The sequence below is a fragment of the Hipposideros armiger genome, unplaced genomic scaffold (assembly GCF_001890085.2).
Source record: "Hipposideros armiger isolate ML-2016 unplaced genomic scaffold, ASM189008v1 scaffold_55, whole genome shotgun sequence".
NCBI lineage: Eukaryota > Metazoa > Chordata > Mammalia > Chiroptera > Hipposideridae > Hipposideros > Hipposideros armiger.
The window spans coordinates 1,002,551-1,009,779 of NW_017731405.1; the positions used below are offsets into that span (position 1 = coordinate 1,002,551).

The 7,229-nt window shown below is 39.3% G+C and overlaps 1 pseudogene; it reads right to left on the reverse strand.

Moving 5' to 3' along the window:
* Window positions 1-19: 19 nt before the first annotated feature.
* LOC109381890 (S-methylmethionine--homocysteine S-methyltransferase BHMT2-like) overlaps window positions 20-7,229 on the reverse strand; it is a 20,462-nt pseudogene continuing 13,252 nt past the window's right edge.

Here is a 7,229-nt window from a genome sequence, read left to right on the forward strand (position 1 = left end):
AACCATGACTGTCCTCATGCAGATCTGCCAGGCCCAGAGAATGGGGTCTTCCCATTCTCAGTCAAGTAATACTCTTTTACTCCCCTTTCTATCTTCTCTCACTTTGAATCTGAAGGAGCCAGAAACCATGGTTAGCTTGATGGGAAGGGTGGGTTGGAAGCACAAGACAGAGAAAGGGAAGGATCACACTGGCCTTCCCTGATTTCCAGCTTATTGAAGTCTTTGGCTGGAATAAATGGGAAATGTTAAGTTTGAAATATGTTCCAAGTTTTGATTGCACATGGAACCAAACACTTAATTACTGATTTGACACTGTGTTTGCTAAGTGATTGTGGGGCTTTCTAGTGCCTAAGAGTACCCAAAGGAGTCCTGGGCTGTTGTGTCAGTATTTTCAAACAGGAACAGAGGAAAGAACTCACCCATTGAGCAGGTTTAAAGAGACAGACGGAGATACAAATAAAGTTGTGTTCTAACTTGTTTTTTATGAGCCCTGTTTGTTTAATATGACAATTATAATAATATTAGAAATGTTATTGACTAGCTTTATATTTTTTATAATAAATCTACAGACAGTTCTTGGAAGACTTAACCGTAATTACAGAGCAGAATACAATCATTATAAACCTTGATGATGTTAAAAGTAATGGTATAACTTAAAGAAGTCAAGAGGTAGACGAGGGAGGAAAAGTAGAGAGAAGCAGAGGGAGTCAATTTTTATTTTACAAAGAGTGGAATCAACAAATACTACCTCATCAATGGGTTACAACAGAGGTGGTCAAATATGAAATTCAAAGCTATAAAGATAGCCAACAGAAGAAATTTAAAAATGCAGTAAGTCAAAATTGGGAAAAGGAGAACAGGGAAAAGAGGAAGATGATGTGATTTAAATTCCTTAGCTTTCATAAAGGGTAATTACCACTTAAAATTGATAAAACAAGCAACAGAGGTAAAAGACTTCAAAACATAAATGGCAAACAGGTTACCTCTGGGAATGGGACTGGTGTCAGGAGGCAAGCAACTTTTACTTTTCATTTTATACAATTCTGTACTTTCTGAATTTTTATTATCATATGCATGCATCGTATTTAAAATAACAAATAGAATGAGGTTTGAGGAAATTAGTAACGTTAATTTAAAACTTCCTACCTGGCTCTAATTCAGGGGTTGGTGTGGAAGTTGAGGCCACTTCCCCAACTACCATGTTTGTCAGAAGCTGGAGGCCAAAGTCCCCTTTCTGGAGCCAGCTCCTCTGCAGTCGCCCCGATGTGATAGGGCTCAAATCCACAGCACCTGCCCATGTACCTGACCCCAGGTTGTAGGCCTCTGTGGTGTAGTTTTGAATATCTCATCTGGTTGCAACCCTGGGCGCCAGTCCTGTAATATAGTCGTTATGGCATCTCTGTTACCATCTCCATTTTCAAATAATAGATGCTCTGATGGGCATTTTTTTTCAGTTAAAAAAAAATCCTGTAAGCTATAGATGATGCATTCTTCAGATAGCTCATTTTGGGCTAACACAGAATATTTTTTGCCTTCTGCAGTCTTGTATCATAAGACCATATGATAGTTGTACATCATAGCTGTTTCCATTTTGCCATAACAATAAATTGCAAAGACCTCTACTATGCGCCTGAGCTTACCACAAGGGATATTCTGGGAGAGCCACAAACCCTCCTTTGACACAATCAGACGTGTGGAACCCCAGGACTGCACCATCAGGCGCACTTTTAACCCGGCAGCCTGGGGCCTTCCTCCATGAGCTTTATGGTCTTCATGCTGGCCCTAGGCCCAAGTCGGCAGTTCACACCAACGATTGAAGCCCCTATGCAAAGAAATAAAGAACTTTTACATTTTATTTTTTTTTACTTGTTTCTTTTATTTTTTAATAGTTGGAAGGTACCTTAGACAGTAGCCGCCCCCTCCACCTCCCAAGTTTTACAGATAAGGAAACCGATTCCAGTTAATTCTTTCATTTCTGAACTGCTCTCTCAACATTAAGCAAACTTTGCTAAATTTCATAAACAGCTGAGCTGCTTATCACATTATGAGCCCAAATTACCTGCTTTCACCAGCTTAACAGCACGTTCTCCAGGTGTTACATCACGCTTGTCTCCCTCCGGGCCTATGCACATAGTAGCTGCCACAGGTTGACCAGACTCGTATAGACTTCCACAGCCCACACAGCTTCCTCAGCATACTCAAGATACTAAAAGAAATTGTTTTTCTATTAGTCCAACTATAAAGCAGATTTTGAGTGGTAGAACACAAATGTTACAAAACAGTTATAAAAATTACCGAATATATAATATGAGATAAAAATAAAACTTGCTAAGGAATGTGTCTCTATCAGATTGACTAAAGAATATGTTTCTGAGTAAATATTTTAGGTGCTTTCACAATACATAGATTTTCATTCAGGTGTCATCTAAAAAATATCCCACAAAGGTTTTTAAAGTAATTGAAGATTTAAAAACATAATTTTTAAGGAAGAAAAGTTTTACTAATCAACTTTGGAGTCATCGTTTATGAAACTGGAGTAATGCTGAAAAATAATGAATAGTTTTTCATGCTTTGTACTACTTCAAAGTGCTTTTATATTCACTTCTAGTTAGATATTCATAAGTGTTCCCTAAAGTAGGAAGGGAAATATGACTCTTTCCCCAGATGAGAACTTTGAAGCACACAGTGGGGACGGATAGCTACTGAGTTTCTTTGTGGATGGTGGACAGGACACCCTGTCTGGTAAGTCCATGCCATTTGCAGGGACACTTCTTAGGAACCATCTAAGTGCCACAATTGAAAAGCTGACCTTAAGTGAGTGAAGGAATCTGCATCAGATATCTTCCTGTTTCTTCTTTTTTGATTTAGAAACAGATTCCGCAGAAGCAATATGTGAGGAGTGACAGAGAGAGTCAAAAGACAAAGAGTCTAAGAAAACAAACATGTTCCCATGATCTGGAGAACAGATAGAGTGGAGTGTGTGCTAGGTTCTGCCAAAGAGTCTTCCCAGGTGGGTTAGCTGTAGGTGACCCTGGGCCTTAGGAAGTTTGGCGAAGCAAAGTTTTCAATGGGTTCATTAGAATTTGGGGGGAAATAGCAATTGGCAGGCTATTGTCCTTGTTGAGGTAAAGACCTGAGTTGAGGACTTGACTCCGGCAATTATGATGGGAAACGGGGAGTGAGGGCTTTTTAATTTTTGGAGGCAGAAGGAAGAGAATGTTCTGGGCCTTCATGTCCAATCAGTGACCAATTCTTACTGTTTCTTCAAAATATGATTCCTATGTTATTATTGGAGTAAAAACAGAGAGGCAAGAGTGAGCAAGTCACGGACAGAGGAGGGCAAGGAAACTACTCGGTACTAAGGATTGTTTGTGGGGCCCGGATGAGCCTGCGCAGCCACCTAGCCCAAGGCTTTGGCCCTAGCCCATACACACAGCTCCTTCTAGCCCTGCCCCTCCCTTGGGAGAGGATACTCCCCCAAATCACTGTCCCTTTCCTCTGACTCCACATTGCAGGGTTTCCCAACAGTCAGCTGCTGCGACCACCCTGACCTTAGAAAACCAAAGGCTACCGTGGGGCCTCCACTGGGTCTGTCCTTTGGCTTCACAGAGAGCCTAACGTACAAGTGAGAGGGTGTTGGCCGTGACTACAGTGCATTTAAATAAACCTTTGACCATCGATGTGGGGGAAATGAGGGCATAAGGCAGTCCAATACTCTCATGAAAGTTGAAAACTATGCATTTATACTTATCAAAATAGGTTTAACCTTTTCCCTATAACGCTATGCTTACCTCTGCAAACAAGAAGTCCACGTTTTTCCTGGTGAAAACCTCTAGCTGTAATTAAAAAAGGTTTTTCACTCTAGCTTCATCCTTGTGGTATTTATATATTGATGTTTGGCAGATCCCCCCTGCTACCAAAGTGTCACCTTTGCCAGCCACTTCTCTGGTGAGGTCACAGGCAGCACGTTTACATCTTCCCACTGAGGTTAGAGAACAAGAGTTAAGATNCACAATGCTAAATACTATAAGAAAAAATATATAAAAAGCATATCACATGGTACTTGTCTCTAAATAGTTTATAATCTAGCTATGTGTGATTATAAAGACACGTTAAAAAATTCTAGGACCTAACACCTTTAAGTAAAATCATTTTTGAAAGTAATCACTTTGGAAGGTTAAACACTTATTTCAATAATCCTGCCATTGCTCAAAACATTTTTTGCACGTTTTTCTTTGGGATTGCCTTTGGAGTCATTATACAAAGCATTTAGGGAAAGTAGGCTCATTGCTTTAGTTTAGAGCGCCTCTCCATCTTCCTCAAGCACCCAGCTTAGTCACCTGAAATAATCACTAGGTTCGGTGCTCAGTGACTTCTGATTACTTTAAAATCTCAAATTCACCCTAAAAGACAAGTTTTGCTATTCTTGATGACCTTCAGAACAATGTACTGCAGTATTGCTGGACAGTAAGTGCTGAGAATGGGGGCGTTTCTTGTCATTTTTGTATATCTCCCGCAGCTTTCAATTCGGTCGGTGCTTAACCACAGCAGGAGCACAATATGGCTTATGTAGAATTAACCGAAGGGGCTGCAGCACATGAGCTCTTCAGTGGCTAGAAATCTCAGGGTGGACTGAGGATAAAGGTGAGGAAGGGGTCCAGATGGGGCTCGAGGAGGATTTCTTTCTGTTCCATTATCCCCTGCTTCTTAGACATCTGGCTTTGACAGCGAAGGACAGAAAGTTCTGCCTGAAGCCGGCAGCGGATTCTCCCAATAACTCTCTACTAGCCCTGTGTTTTTAAAAAATATATATAGTTAGTTAAAAGACTCATACCTATTTTATAAGTTCTATACACCATATATATATATATATATAAGTATATATTATATGTATATATATACTTATATATATTATATATATATATATTATATATTTTTGTCAAATACACATAAGTTATGTAGATAATCAGGTTAAAGTAGAACTTCAGTTTCAACATACAGAAAACTATGCCCATATCCATTAATGCCAGGGGTCTTTCTCACATGTCTGTCCTTAGTAACAATAATTGAATTTCATATAACCGTTCAGAAAATGACATGTGTTTGACTTTTATATGTTTTTTGTGAATTACATCTATTCTGAAATTTCTAGCATGGTCATTCTAGCTCTATTCAATATTTTAACTTAATGACAAGTATATGAAGATGGTTTTTAAGGTAGTGAGACAAAGTATAATTCTTCAAAAAGTAACTACAAACAGAATACAAATTATTTTGTCAGTGTTTGTTCCTTGTTTTTAGACAAAGAAAGAAGAGTATAAAGGTTTCTGGTCACAGAACTTTCTGTTAAATATATTTATACAGTTTTTCCCTTCACTTATGAAACAATGAGTAAATAAATATTTTGGGATGATAAAAATGTCAGAAATCTGTAGTGTATTCAGGTTTGTGTGTAACCACAAGTGTGTGCAAACATCAGTATATTTAGGAGTTCAGAATGCAAGGGATGTTTGGCTTTATTTACAGAATGGTTTTGCATTTTAAGGATCCCTAGACAATGATAATTAAAATAAGCCATTTCTCACTTACTTCAAGAATTTTAGTCATCTCCTAAGTATGCTTTCCTCCCTTTTAAATTATATTTCTTTCTTTCTTTTTTAAAGATTTTATTGGGGAATTGGTGGAAGGGGAACAGACAGTTTCTGTCCTTTTGTTCTTCAGTCTAGTTGTGGAGGACGTCACTTCACTGGCCCATGTTGGTATTATCATTGCATTCTTTCCTGGTGAGGCAGTTGCTCCCCGGCCATTGGATGGCTGCTCAAGGCGGCTCACGGCAGCTCATGAAAGCTAACGCCCACTGCCAGCCAGCCCCACTGCAGCCTACGCCATCGCCAGCGACTCACGGCAGCCCAGCCCCAGGTCGAGCTGTTGTTCACCATCTTAGTTGTAGAGGGCGCAGCATCACTGGCCCATGTGAGATCTGAACCAGGGCCCTGCTGCTCAGAGCTGGCGTCCCAAGACAGCTCCTGACAAACACACCACTCAGCCAGCCCAAATTATATTTCTATTTAGTACTTTTTTTCTAAGTATGATCCCTACAAAAACCATCTCCTCTAATAAATATTTTTATCTCCCAGAAGAAATGCTTGGCTAAATGGTTTCTTGACTACTTTTATAATCTAAGTAAATTTACATTAGAAAAGTTGTTCTAGTTCAAAAGTGAAGATTGTTCTAAATTCCAATGAAATGAATAAGTACAAAATGTATTAACTATATACTAGCACTGAATAGAGAAGAGTAGAGAGCAGAGATGGCGGCTGGTTTTTAGAAGATGGAAAAGACATGGCATTGTATTGAGGAGAGAGAGGGAGAAAATGACTCAAAACAGAACAGAAACTCAAGATCCCCCCACCCCCAAATGTCTTCAGTAATGAAGTGGATTAATTGTGACAAATAGTATAATTTATAAATTAGAAGACCTTAGAGAAGGTGAAGGGCTGTTATTCTTCTTTCAACAATGAAAAGGGACGTTAATTAAAATTTTTTTTAAAACTAAATGTACAAAGAAATGTCCAAGTATGAAGCAAATTAAAATGTGGTATGGATTTGGACTGCGGATGAAATGTGTCAATTTGACAAGTGGCTCAAGTTTTATAAAATAGGATTATTTCTCTTTCTCCTTAGTTCCATGCTTATCACTTGGTTCTGCAAGTGAATAAAATTTAGAAAATCATTAGCAGGGTACCAGGATATTAGATTGGAAATTTTATTGGCAGCATCAAGGTAGTATAGATAGTAAGCGTCAATCCAAAGCAATGTATGGATATTCTGCAGAAGTTTCAAAGTAGGTAGCTAAGAGTCAGTCAGGTGACTCACTTGACTCTACACTAGAAAATCTGAATCACAAACGAATTAGCCAGATGTTTGTGGGAGAAGAGGGTGCAGTTAAATTGGAATCAGACCTCTCAGTTTGTCTGCATAAAGGAAAAGTGACAGGTCCTCTAGCCAGTCTTGAGCCTGATAAGACAGTAAACCAACCTGGAGGTATTTAAAATCTGGCCCAAGAGAATCACCAGAAAGGACAATGGGACCCCCAAAATAGGGTATATCTGGAGAGAACTGCTGAAAAGGCCAGGATCTGAAGGGGAAGCAGCAGTCAGGGAACAATGCAACGCCTGTGGCAGGAGGATTACAGGCAGAGGTTCGCAGTGGGAGCCTCTGAAGAACCA